At 41.2% G+C, this 14,150-nt stretch overlaps 1 pseudogene; it reads right to left on the reverse strand.

The window, feature by feature from the left end:
* Positions 1-6,355: 6,355 nt before the first annotated feature.
* Positions 6,356-13,788, reverse strand: LOC149190303 (uncharacterized; annotated as a pseudogene).
* Between the last annotated feature and the right edge of the window lie 362 nt (positions 13,789-14,150).

Genomic DNA, 14,150 nt, shown 5'->3' on the forward strand with positions numbered 1-14,150 from the left:
CTAAAATTTATCACTCTGTACCTAAGTTACATGACATAATGAGATGAGACATGAAGGGCACTAAAATACAAGTGTCTAACACATGACATGGTGACCCCAATAACAAGACACGAAGAACAAGGTTTATATATATACCTTAAAAGAAAATAACACATTACACAAATAGAAATTATAGACATAAAGATTCAAATTTTGTTAGAATTTAGAAACTAGAACATTTACATGATACAAATTCGATCATGAAACTAAATACGACTTAGTACTTACTTGTCCTATGTCAATGACGTTCAAGTGACAAACACAAGAAATTAGAACCATAAACTATAGTTTCTCATTAAGTCATTAAAATTGAAATGTATTACATAAATAATGAGTCACTATTACTACAAGTGGGAATGCTAATGAAAAATACAAAATAGGGTATATACTTGATCCAGGTGGATATTGGTGGCCACCTGCCAAGTCCACCTGGACCCCCACCATTGTCTTTCTCAGCATTTTCAGTTTCCTTAATTGTAGCACAACTTACTATTTTTAGCAGTTTTTCGGGTCCTGAACTTCCGGAGCCGTTTTGAGGCCCTAAACGACGTTTTTTGGGGAATCCGGGGGCAACACGAGTCCATGGAATGGACTGGTGTTGCCCATTCCAACAATGATAGTGCTCGGATAGATCTTTCTAATGAGCTATTGTACGCGTCAAACGGAGATCATATGCCAAAGTTACGACCCGGGAAGTTGATGTACCAACTTACCCCCAAACGGGGCCCACAGTTTGGCGTTTCATCTCCTAGGGTTAGGTTTTGGAATGTTAAGGGTTTTTCCATTGTTTCTCAACAATAAATAGGCCTTCGAGCCTCATTGTAACACAGTTCAGAGGCATGTAGCCATCACATCTCTTCTCAGAGATAAGCTACCATCGCCCTAGCTAGTTTATTTCCATTTCTGTTTGTAAGCATATTTCAGTATTTTCCATTAATGAAATGAAGTATTATTGCCGCTGCATCTTTGTGTATATGGTTATCTCTGTAATTTGTTGCGTTCCTGTTTAAATCCGATCAGTGGTATCAGAGCGGTCTGCTTTTTCTCTGTTTTTCTTTGCATGTCCCCAACAAGGTCGGGATATAAGGAGTTAGGGCTTGAACTGGTTGAACCTTTGCAAGACCAGCCTCGCAAATCCCGACGGCCTCCCATGGCGGACGAGAAGAAAGACGAGGGGGCAGGAGATCCCATCAAAATCTTGCTCGAAGAAGCGCTCGAGCGACAACGGAACGCGATGATGGACAGCTTTGCGCAGATCCTTCAGCGGCTACCCAGAAGCGGCGCATCGGCTTCCAGCAGCTCCTCTGGAAACGCCACACCCTTTAAGGTACAAGTTAATTTTGAAATCCCCATATTCGAGGGTCAGATAGACGCCGATGCCGTAGATAAATGGTTAAATCTGCTAGAGGGTTATTTTTCTGTTCATGAATTTTCGAGTCGGGAAAGATTGTTTTTGCTCTTCTCAAAGCAGCCCCACGTCAAGGACTGGTGGGAAACCTACTGCGAGCAGAAGGATGAAAGTACTGGCTCACTATTTTCAGCCGCACCCACCTGGGATTCGTCCGGGATGCCATCAAGGAACAGTACTACCCTGTCGGAAGCTATGAGGATGAATACATAAAGTGGACCACGCTGCGGCAGGGAAGGGACCAAGACGTGCCGGAGTTCACCAATCTTTTCCATACCCTTCGCACAAAGTTGGGTATCAAGGATTCGGAGCAACATTTGATACTCAAATACCGTGGCTGCCTGCAGAAGTACATCCAGGAAGAAATACAGTTCCTAAACATCCCCTCGCTCGGCGCAGCATACCGGTATGCCGTCAAGGTCGAGCAGAAGTTTAAACAAAAGAAGCGAGACTTTGGATCTGCGAATCCAAAGCAGGGGAAAGGTGCCCCTAAACCACAGAACAAAGGACAAAGCCAAGGCGGGACAGCCCAAGACAACCAGCCGAAGCTGCAAGCAAAGAGCAACGCCGCGAAGCCGAGAAAGGACACTGGAAAATGGTGCGAGTTCCATAAGAGCTCCACTCACAACACAAGTGAGTGTCGGGCCAAGCAGTCACTGGTGGCTGAGCTAAAGGTTTCAGAATCAGATGCATGTTCCGACTCTGAATCAGAACCCGATAAGGGGTATGAAAAAGGGAAGCAGATCATTGATGCGGATCCCAGCGCCACTGTTGCTACCGCAAAGATCCAGAAAAATGAACCCGAAGATCCAGAGGAGGAGGAGCGTCTCTTCCACTCCCAGATGTGGGTAAAGGGCTCCCCGATACAGTTCATTGTTGATAGCGGGAGTCAAAAGAACCTCATTTCGGCAGAGGTCGTGAAGCGGTTGGGCTTACCGACCACAGCACATCCACAACCATACACCATTGGGTGGCTTCACCAAGGGCGAGATCTTCGCGTGAGCCAGCAGTGTCGCCTTCCATACAACATCAAGCCCTTCACGGATGAGGTATTGTGTGACATTGCTCCCCTTGAAGTTTGCGATGTATTACTAGGACAACCATACTTGTGGAAGCGACATGTTGTGTATGAATCAAGGCCCCGGGCTGTTATTATTACATTGGGAAATAAGTTGTTCAGGATACCAGAGGTAGCACCACCTGCCGCCATCTCTTTGATTACTGCAAAACAATGCAGTAAGATCATTTCCAAAACCAGGAAATTTGTTTTCCTGATGATACGCCCTCAAGGGAAGAAGAAGACAGTGGCCGCGGCCTCCAAACGGGGTCCCTCTGCACGGCAGCTACAGATGGACAAGATTGTGGAGGAGTACGAAGACATCTTCACCTCCCCGGCAGGGGTTCCTCTGCACTGTCAAGTCAAGCACTCCATCGATCTAACCCCAGGTGCGCCGCTACCCAATGGACCAATTTATCGGCGCTCCGTTCTGGAGAACAATGAAATCAAGAGGCAGATTCAGGATCTCCTGCAGAAAGGTCACATCCGTCCGAGTTCTTCGCCCTGTGGGAGCCCAATAGTGTTGGTACAGAAGAAGGATGGGACGTGGAGACTCTGTATTGACTATCGGGCGCTGAACAAGATCACTGTCCGTAATAGGTACCCGATCCCGCGGATTGATGACCTCCTAGACCAACTAAAGGGGGCGAAATATTTCAGCAAGATCGATCTGAAGTCAGGATATCACCAGGTACCAATTGAACCCTCAGATGTGTGGAAGACTGCCTTCAAATCCAAGGAGGGCCTCTTCGAATGGTTGGTCATGCCTTTCGGATTGACGAATGCTCCTGCAACCTTTATGAGGCTAATGGATGACATCTTGCGGCCATTCACCAACTCCTTTGTAGTAGTATACTTGGATGACATTCTGATCTTTAGCCAGAGTTGGGAAGAGCACCTCCAACACATCCGACAGGTTCTCCAAACACTGCGGCAACACAAGCTATGTGCCAATTTGGAGAAATGCACTTTTGGCATGACCGAGGTTCAGTATCTGGGATACATCATTGATGAACAAGGGGTGCATGTCGATCCAGCCAAGGTACAAGTCATTCAGGATTGGCCCTCTCCAACCACTCTAACAGAGCTCCGCAGCTTTCTAGGTCTTGCCAACTTCTACCGCAGGTTTGTGTTGGGATTTTCTCATATTTCTTGGCCCTTGAGTCAAGTCACCAAGGGCGGGGCGAAAGCAAAATTCTTTTGGTCTGAATCTCAACAGAAGGCATTCAGGGAGTTGAAGGATCGCCTCTGCACGGCACCAGTGCTCGCGTTACCAGATTTACAACAACCATTTGAGATCGAGACAGATGCCTCTGACTATGCTATTGGGGCAGTCCTTACTCAACATGGACATCCAGTGGCATATCACAGTGAAACACTTTCAGACACAGTCCGGAAGTACCCCACTTATGATAAAGAGATGTATTCCATTGTACAGGCCTGCCGACAATGGAAGCATTACATTTTGGGGAAGGAAACGGTCATCCACACAGACCACCGACCTCTGCAGTTCATACAGACCCAAGGGAAATTGCAGAATGATCGCCATCAGAAGTGGTCTACATACCTGCAACAGTTTCACTTGAATATCAAGTATAAAAAGGGCAGCACCAATAATGTTGCAGATTGCCTCAGTCGACCACCGATCATGGCGCTAACCACCGTGCTCAACTCCTGCGGGCACGAGACTTCTGATTGGCCACTTCTCTACAAAAGCGACCCAGAATTCGGCCACACATACCAGACACTCTTGGAGGGTCGGCAGGTTGCAGATTTTCACCTCCAAGATGCCCTATTATGCCACCTCGGTCACCTTTGTGTTCCTTCAAGCGAGCGTGCCAAGATGATTTGGGAAGCACACTACAGTCGGGCTGCTGGGCATTTCGGGGTCGAGAAAACAGTGGCAGTACTGCAAAACTATTTCTATTGGCCGAATCTTCGACAGGATGTTGGGAAGTACATCCGATCATGTACTGCCTGTGCCATTGCCAAACCAACCATTAAGAAGCAAGGCCTCTATACCCCATTGCCTACCCCTAGTCGACCTTGGGAATCCATCTCCATGGATTACATGTCAGGCCTTCCTTCCACTAAGCATGGAAATGACTGTGTTTTTGTGGTCGTCGACAGGTTCTCAAAGATGGCCATTATGATGGCCTGCAAGAAGAATATCACAGCAGAAGCCACTGCTAAACTCTTCTTTGAACGAGTGTGGGTGCACTTTGGGATCCCACAGTCTATCATCTCAGATCGGGACAGTCGGTTTCTCAGCACCTTTTGGTCCAGTCTCTGGTCAATGCTGGACACCAAACTCACGAAGTCCACAGCCTTCCATCCTCAAACTGATGGCCAGACAGAGGTTGTCAATAGGATGATTGTGCACATTCTGCGCATGTATAACTCAAAGCATCCACGCACATGGGACGAGAGCCTCCCCTACGTTCAGCACAGCTACAACCGAGCTCTTCACAGCTCCACTGGCCATAGCCCTTTTCAGGTGGGTTTGGGATTCCAGCCACTATGCCCCATTGATGTGGCCATGCCACTTGCAGCTACTCACATGAATTCAGCTCATGTCCAGTCCGAAACAGATAAGGCCACCAGCTTCATTGAGCGCATCCAACATATTCGCCAGCAGGTCCATGACATTCTTGAGAAATCAAATGCCAAGTACAAGCAGCGACATGATCAACATCGGGTGCCACACAAGTTTCAGGTGGGCGACAAAGTCTGGTTGCATTTGCAAAAGGAACGCCTTACTGGAGCCTATCGGAAATTGAGACCACTCCGATATGGGCCTTACACCATTACTAAGGCTATGGGAGACAATGCATTTGAGCTCAGCATTCCCCCATTCCTTGGCCTGCACCCAGTATTCAATGTGGACCGCCTTCGGCCATACTTTCCACCATTGCTAGACACATCCGACATTGCAGAATAGCTCAAACCCACAGAATTAAATCCAGATTGCATGGAACAAGCTGCAACTGATCGGATCATGGACACACAGATCAAGAACACTCGCCAACAGAATATCCAACTGTATCGAGTTGTCAAAGCGGGCCAACTCCTTCAGCAGGGCAAGTGGCTCACCAGGGAACAAGTTCAGCAGAAGTTTCCTCATCTCATGGAGGAGCTCAACGCAATGGGGACCATTGCTTCCTAAGGGGGGAGGAATGATCCAGGTGGATATTGGTGGCCACCTGCCAAGTCCACCTGGACCCCCCACCATTGTCTTTCTCAGCATTTTCAGTTTCCTTAATTGTAGCACAACTTACTATTTTTAGCAGTTTTTCGGGTCCTGAACTTCCGGAGCCGTTTTGAGGCCCTAAACGACGTTTTTTGGGGAATCCGAGGGCAACACGAGTCCATGGAATGGACTGGTGTTGCCCGTTCCAACAATGATAGTGCTCAGATAGATCTTTATAATGAGCTATTGTACGCGTCAAACGGAGATCATATGCCAAAGTTACGACCCCGGGAAGTTGATGTACCAACTTACCCCCAAACGGGGCCCACAGTTTGGCGTTTCATCTCCTAGGGTTAGGTTTTGGAATGTTAAGGGTTTTTCCATTGTTTCTCAACAATAAATAGGCCTTCGAGCCTCATTGTAACACAGTTCAGAGGCATGTAGCCATCACATCTCTTCTCAGAGATAAGCTACCATCGCCCTAGCTAGTTTATTTCCATTTCTGTTTGTAAGCATATTTCAGTATTTTCCATTAATGAAATGAAGTATTATTGCCGCTGCATCTTTGTGTATATGGTTATCTCTGTAATTTGTTGCGTTCCTGTTTAAATCCGGATCAATACTAGAACCGTAAATGGAAGAATCTCATAGCTTGTGATTGTCAATAGTCCTTCTCCATGTTAGAATCATCAAAATCAGCATCACTTCCATGACTCTCTCCTCCATCCTCCCCCTTCTCTTCCTCATCTATATCCAATCTAATCAAGTCATATGTTTGTGTGGAGAATGAACCCTCAACTAGATCACCATCAACAAAATTGTATGGCTCTAGCACTGGTTCATTAAGATCCAAGTTTGCTAATGCCAACTCAACACTACTATCCAAACCCTATATCATTAGGAAGCGCATCCCACATCTTTGTCTTTCCCTTCAACCACTCTTCCCTCTATTTAGAAATAAGACGGAGGTTGATGTGCACACACACCATACACCATTGTCTTGCACCTGGAATCCTTTCAAAGCTACACTATAACCCTCAAATGCACTCCAAAATGCCTACGAACTTCAACCTACTAAATGAAATGAGGAAAAAAGACAGACAAGTCACCTTTTGCAAGCCCACGGGCCACTTTTGACAAACATGTGTCCTACACTTGGGACACATTTAGAGCACATATCGAACATGAGTTTGGCACATGCCCTGAACTCGTCCTCACGAATCCATGTCTGACATGTGGAAATTGTGACACGTGACCCCCTAGGTGTGTGTCATCTAACTTAGAAGACTTGTAAGATACCAAACATGAACTGGACATGTGCCAAACTCGTCCTTACAAATCCATGTCCAACATGTGGCATTCATAACACATGACCCCCTAGGCATGTGTCCTATGAACTAGAAGACTTGTAGGATACCAAACACACATCATTTTGCACACGAGAGAAATTTTCATAATGAATCCTCACACGAACGCTCCAACTTTTAAGATGCAAGATAACTTTATAGTAGACAAAACATGACAAAAGGTTCATTTTCATGTCATGTGTCCAAGGTAAATGCATATTTTTCTATGTAACCTCTTGCAAGACTAAAAAGAGATAGACATTGATTTTAACTTGTATCTGAACCAAAGTTTAAAGCAGCAATGACTTTGGTTTTATTGAAAGGCATCCAATTTGACCCTGCTACGGGTATGTATCAATTGTGGTATGTTTATACAAAATAAAGACAACTGGAAAATTTTGATTCTTTATGATTGGTTTCAAACTCAACCACAAATATCATTCAGCATTTTACTAGACACATGTTTGTTCTCTAAAACAAAACTCAAATCTATTGTGTATCTATAATGATCATGCATTGTAATTTGTTGCACTGTGGCTCATAGATACTTTCAACACTCTAGGTAATACATCATTGTAGGTGGACTAATATTTCAATCTCTACTACACTATATATCTCTATATATATGCAAAAAATGAGAGAAATTCATAATTGGATCTAATTTCTTTATTAGAGACTTACCATCAAGCATGTATTCTGAAGCTACATATCCCAATGTCCCTACTAGATCAATATTTGTGTTACCAGCACATCCTGCACTTGTTACTGCAAGACCAAAATCTGAAAGCTGCATCCATAGCCAGTGGTTAGAGAGCGGTGACTACAATACCATCTACTTAGGAAATGTTTCACTTCGGACCAAGTGTTTTAAAGAACATAAACCAAGATGGACAAATAAATCTATTTAGGAATTTCTCAAAGTATAATTCATGATAAGCAATAATAAATTAATACAAATAGCTGCACATGTCACGAAATTGATAGAAAAGAAAAACTAAAGTCCTACATGAAAATATTTTGACAAAAAAATAACTGATGCTTAAATAGTTCATAAAGTAAAAAAAAAATCAGTAGGAAAGCAATGGAATTCCCATCTCACAGAAAGAAACATTCATTTCCAGGAAGATTTAATGGTATTACTATTTTTAACACTACACTCAGTGTAAGTGCGAGATTGGAAAACCTTGCCCTCACCTTGGCATTGAAGCTTGCATCAAGAAGAATATTTGATGATTTGAAATCTCAGTGAATCACTGCAGGGTTGCAGTGCTCATGCAAGTGTTCTAGACCCTGTAAAAGAAAGAAAACCATGGTAAGCTTGAGCTCCGAGGTTGATAGAGGACCAAGTGAAAAAGTGATTTCAATTGGTAAAATCTAGTAGTAGGGAATGAAATTATTTGTGTTAGAACTACCTTGCTGAATCAAGGGCTATCTTCATCCGCAAAAACCATGTAAGTGCAGATCCGTGAGATGGTCCTAACAAGCAATCTAGCACAGTTTCTTAACAAAGCATAGCAGTGAAAGACTGCTTACTCATTGCCTACTAGTTTATCCATGACGAATGATAGTATCAAGTTTGTTTGAACAAATAAAAGGCTTCAAAACATAGGCAATATTGAACTTGCCCAATGTTTGGAGAAAGCTACCATGTAATTGGTCTTCCAAAGAGCCATTATGCATTAGATCGTATACTAAAAACCGTGTATGTTCATGAGTACAGAACCCAAGCAAAGAAACAAGGTTTGGATGTCAGATTTTTCTCATTAGTTCCACTTCATTCTGCAACCAATGACAATACCAACAGACGAAATCAGCAAAGCTTCTTCTAAGTTCTAAAATTATAGGGAGAATAAAAAAGCACAATGAAATATGTTAAATGCAGTGCATCACCAATTCCACAAAAGAAAAGACACTCAAAAGGTCAACTTTAGGGCACCCCTACAGAAAATGCCTTCACTAATATCTTATTAAGTTTGAAGAAGCATCCAGCTTCCAAAATAATGCCTGTAACGTTTTTATTACCTACCTGAAATTCATGCTCAGCCTGTCTACTACCCTCATCTAGCTTCTTCACAGCAGCAAAGGGATCATCATCAAACATTGCCTTGTATACACACCCAAATCCACCCTCTCCAAGTATGTTATTGCTGCTGAAGTTATTTGTAGCTGTTAGCAGCTTAGAATATTCAATGGCAGTTGCACATCCCTTTTTCTTAGAAACACGGGAGTTCAAACGAATCAGGAGAGGCATGAGTGGAATACCCCTATAGTCATCTGTGAAAATTTAAATTACAGGCAACTTAGTGAGCTAACCCTGGATCAAAATAGTCGTAATGTAACTAATTGAACTCTCATGTAAATAGAGGTCATCCGCACCCATGGCTTTTTATAATTTGTTAGAATCCAAAATTTTGATTTTATCAGATGATTCAAATCATGAAATCAAGTCTGATGTTTACTATGTTAACCCCACGAAATATAATAGTTTGATAGAGGAGAATAATTTCTATAGTCATGGAAACCATTCCAATGCACTGGCAATAATGCATAATAGTTAATATGTATACATACATCCAAAATATATCCACACAGATTTAACAGGGGAAGTCATCGAATCTCAGCCCCGAATCCAATCAAACAATATCTCCATAGGAAGCACCACTCTCTTGTGGCTGCCCTGTTGGTGTACACATCAAGAGAGGGTTTGGTTTCACACAGTGAAAGGGATAAAATATGACATAGTGGTGATACCAACCTGAGGTGTCTGGATCTAAATTTCGTTTGAATGCATGAGGTTGAGGTGAAGAAGGAGCAGAGTTGTAAGTCTTTCTATACAACCAAGTACAAACTGAAGAAATCATGATACATCCAACAAATATTGGCAGTATGATAATTGCCAATAGCAGTCGTTTGTTGATGTGATGAGATTCTTTGTTTATCTGCATTGGAGAACCTGTGTCTGAACACACAACCCATTTTGCAATCATCAAAAGAACAAAGCACAATGACTTCTCAGAACTTGTAGAAAGATGCAAACAAACAATTCAAATTGAGAGATTTCAATTTCTGAAGAAATCTTACACAGGCTGTATTTTTTAGCATAAATATACTCTTCAAAAATTTAATGAAAAGGCTGCATTAAAGCCCTTACCGGTTGAATTTTCTAGTTTAGTTGATGCATTTATTTTTGCCAGGGGATCATCGAGTAGGGAAGCTGATAACAGTGTGAAATGCAAAGAAACTAGCACAGAGGTAGGAACCAGTAAAGAACGTCTCTTTGCACTCTCGACTTTGTTAAAAAGAGAGAGAATCAGAATCAAAATATTTAGTAAAACTGAATTCCCCATCTTGAAAATGAGTTCTACTTGAAATTCAGTCAGGCTATGGTAGAAAGCTCAGGAGATATTCAAAGAGGTAGATATTTGTGTCCTAAACTTGGGACACATTTAGAGCACATGTCAAACATGAGTTTGGCACATGCCCTGAACTCGTCCTCACGTATCCATGTCTAACATGTGGAAATTGTGACACGTGACCCCCTAGGTGTGCGTCATCTAACTTAGAAGACTTGTAAGATACCAAACATGAACCGGAAATGTGCCAAACTCGTCCTTACAAATCCATGTCCAACATGTGGGATTCATAACACATGAACCCCTAGGCATGTGTCCTATGAATTAGAAGACTTCTACGATACCAAACACACATCATTTTGCACACGAGAGAAATTTTCATAATGAATCCTCACACGAACGCTCCAACTTTTAAGATGCAAGATAACTTTATAGTAGACAAAACATGACAAAAGGTTCATTTTCATGTCATGTGTCCAAGGTAAATGCATATTTTTATGTGTAACCTCTTGCAAGACTAAAAAGATATAGACATTGATTTTAACTTGTATCTGAACCAAAATTTGAAGTAGCAATGACTTTGGTTTTATTGAAAGGCATCCAATTTGACCCTGCTACAGGTATGTATCTATTGTGGTATGTTTATACAAAATAAAGACAACTAGAAAATTTTGATTCTTTATGATTGGTTTTAAACTCAACCAGAAATATCATTCAACATTTTACTAGGCACATGTTTGTTCTCTAAAATAAAACTCAAATCTATTGTGTATCTATAATGACCATGCATTGTAATTTGTTGTACTGTGGCCCGTAGATACTTTCAACACTCCAGGCAATACATCATTGTAGGTGGACTAATATTTCAATCTCTACTACACTATATATCACTATATATATGTGAACAATGAGAGAAATTCAAAATTGGATCTAAGTTCTTTATTAGAGACTTACCATCAAGCATGTATTCTGAAGCTACATATCCCAATGTCCCTACTAGATCAATATTTGTGTTACCAGCACATCCTGCACTTGTTACTGCAAGACCAAAATCTGAAAGCTGCATCCATAGCCAGTGGTTAGAGAGTGGTGACTACAATACCATCTACTTAGGAAATGTTTCACTTCGGACCAAGCGTTTTAAACAACATAAACCAAGATGGACAAATAAATCTATTTAGAAATTTCTCAAAGTATAATTCATGATAAGCAATAATAAATTAATACAAATAGCTACACATGTCACGAAATTGATAGAAAAGAAAAATTGAAGTCCTACATGAAAATATTTTGACAAAAAAAAATTGATGCTTAAAACATTTCATAAAGTAAAAAAAAAATTCAGTAGGAAAGCAATGGAATTCCCACCTCACAGAATCTGCCATTGAATGCAATGCACATGACATACATTTACAAAGGCTTTTGTCAATTACATTCTAGGAAACTTTCTTAATGCTTTACAAGGATCTTCCCAAATTAAATGATAAATATTACATACAAAACATTCATTTCTAGGCAGATTTAATGGTATTACTATTTTTAACACTACAGTCAGTGTAAGTGGGAGATTGGAAAACCTTGCCCTCACCTTGGCGTTGAAGCTTGCATCAAGAAGAATATTTGATGATTTGAAATCTCGGTGAATCACTGCAAGGTTTCACTGCTGATGCAAGTGTTCTAGACCCTGTAAAAGAAAGAAAACCATGGTAAGCTTTAGCTCCCAGGTTGAAAGAGGACCAAGTGAAAAAGTGATTTCAATTGGTAAAATCTAGTAGTAGGGAATCAAATTATCTATGTTAGAACTACCTTGCTCAATCAAGGGCTACCTTCATCTGCAAAAACCATGTAAGTGCAGATCCGTGAGATGGTCCTGACAAGCAACCCAGCACAATTTCTTAACAAAGCACATCTATGAAAGGTTGCTTACTCATGGCCTACTAGTTTATCCATGACGAATGGTAGTATCAAGTTTTTTTGAACAAATAAAAGGCTTCAAATCATAGGCAATATTGAACTTTCCCAGTGGTTGGAGAAAGCTACCATGCAATTGATATTCCAAAGAGCCATTCTGCATCAGATTGTATACTAAAAACCGTGTATGTTCATGAGTACAGAACCCAAGAAAAGAAATAAGGTTTGGATGTCGGATTTTTCTCATTAGCTCCACTTCATTCTGCAACCAATGATAATACCAACAAATGAAATCAGCAAAGCTTATTCTATGATCTAAAATTATAGGGAGAATAAAAAATCATAATGCAATATGTTATATATAGGGCATCACCAATCCACAAAAGAAAAGACACTCGAAAGGGAAACTTTAGGTCACCCCCCCAGAAAATGCCTTCACTAATATCTTCTTAAGTTTGAAGAAGCAGCCAGCTTCCAAAATAATACCTGTAACATTTTTATTACCTACCTGAAATTCATGCTCAGCCTATCTACTACCCTCATCTAGCTTCTTCACAGCAGCAAAGGAATCATCATCAAACATTGCCTTGTATGCACACCCAAATCCACCCTCTCCAAGTATGTTATTGCTACTAAAGTTATTTGTAGTTGTTAGTAGCTTAAAATATTCAATTGCATTTGCACATCCATTTTTCTTAGAAACACGGGAGTTCAAACGACTTAGGAGAGGCATGAGTGGAATACCCCTATAGGCATCTGTCAAAATTCAAATTACAGGCAACTTAGTGAGCTAACCCTAGATCAAAATAGTCGTAATGTAACTAATTGAACTCTCATGTAAATAGAGGTCATCCGCACCCATGGCTTTTTATAATTTGTTAGAATCCAAAATTTTGATTTTATCAGATGATTCAAATCATGAAATCAAGTCTGATGTTTACTATGTTAACCCCCACGAAAAATAATAGTTTGATAGAGGAGAATAATTTCTATAGTCATGGAAACCATTCCAATGCACTGGCAATAATGCATAATAGTTAATATGTATACATACATCCAAAATATATCCACATAGATTTAACAGGGGAAGTCATCGAATCTCAGCCCCGAATCCAATCAAACAATATCTCCATAGGAAGCACCACTCTCTTGTGGCTGCCCTGTTGGTGTACACATCAAGAGAGGGTTTGGTTTCACACAGTGAAAGGGATAAAATATGACATAGTGGTTTACCAACCTGAGGCGTGTGGATCTAAATTTTGCTTGAATGCATGACGTTGAGGTGAAGGAGTAGAGTTGTAAGTCTTTCTATACAACCAAGTACAAACTGAAGAAATCATGATACATCCAACAAATATTGGCAGTATGATAATTGCCAATAGTAGTCCTTTGTTGATGTGATGAGATTCTTTGCCTATCAGCATTGGAGAACCTATGTCTGAACACACAACCCATTTTGCAATCGTCAAAAGGACAAAGCGCATTGACTTCTCAGAACTTATAGAAAGATGCAAACAAGCAATTCAAATTGAGAGATTTCAATTTCTGAAGATATCTTACACAGGCTATATATTTTAGCATAAATATACTCTTCAAAAATTTAATGAATTCGCTAGCATTGAGGCCCTTACCGGTTGAATTTTTTGGTTTATTTGATGCATTTCTTTTTGCCAGGGGATCATCAAGTAGGGAAGACGATTATAGTGCAAAATGCAAAGAAACTGGCACAGAGGTAGGCACCAGTAAAGAACGTCCCTTTGCAGTCTGGACTTTGTTAAAAAGAGAGACACTCAGAATCAAAATATGGAGTAAAACTGAATGCCCCATCTTGAAAATGAGTTCTACT

The sequence above is a fragment of the Pinus tabuliformis genome, chromosome 3_1 (genome assembly GCF_031772625.1).
Source record: "Pinus tabuliformis cultivar Carrire ecotype Pingquan chromosome 3_1, CPIR1, whole genome shotgun sequence".
Lineage (NCBI taxonomy): Eukaryota > Viridiplantae > Streptophyta > Pinopsida > Pinales > Pinaceae > Pinus > Pinus tabuliformis.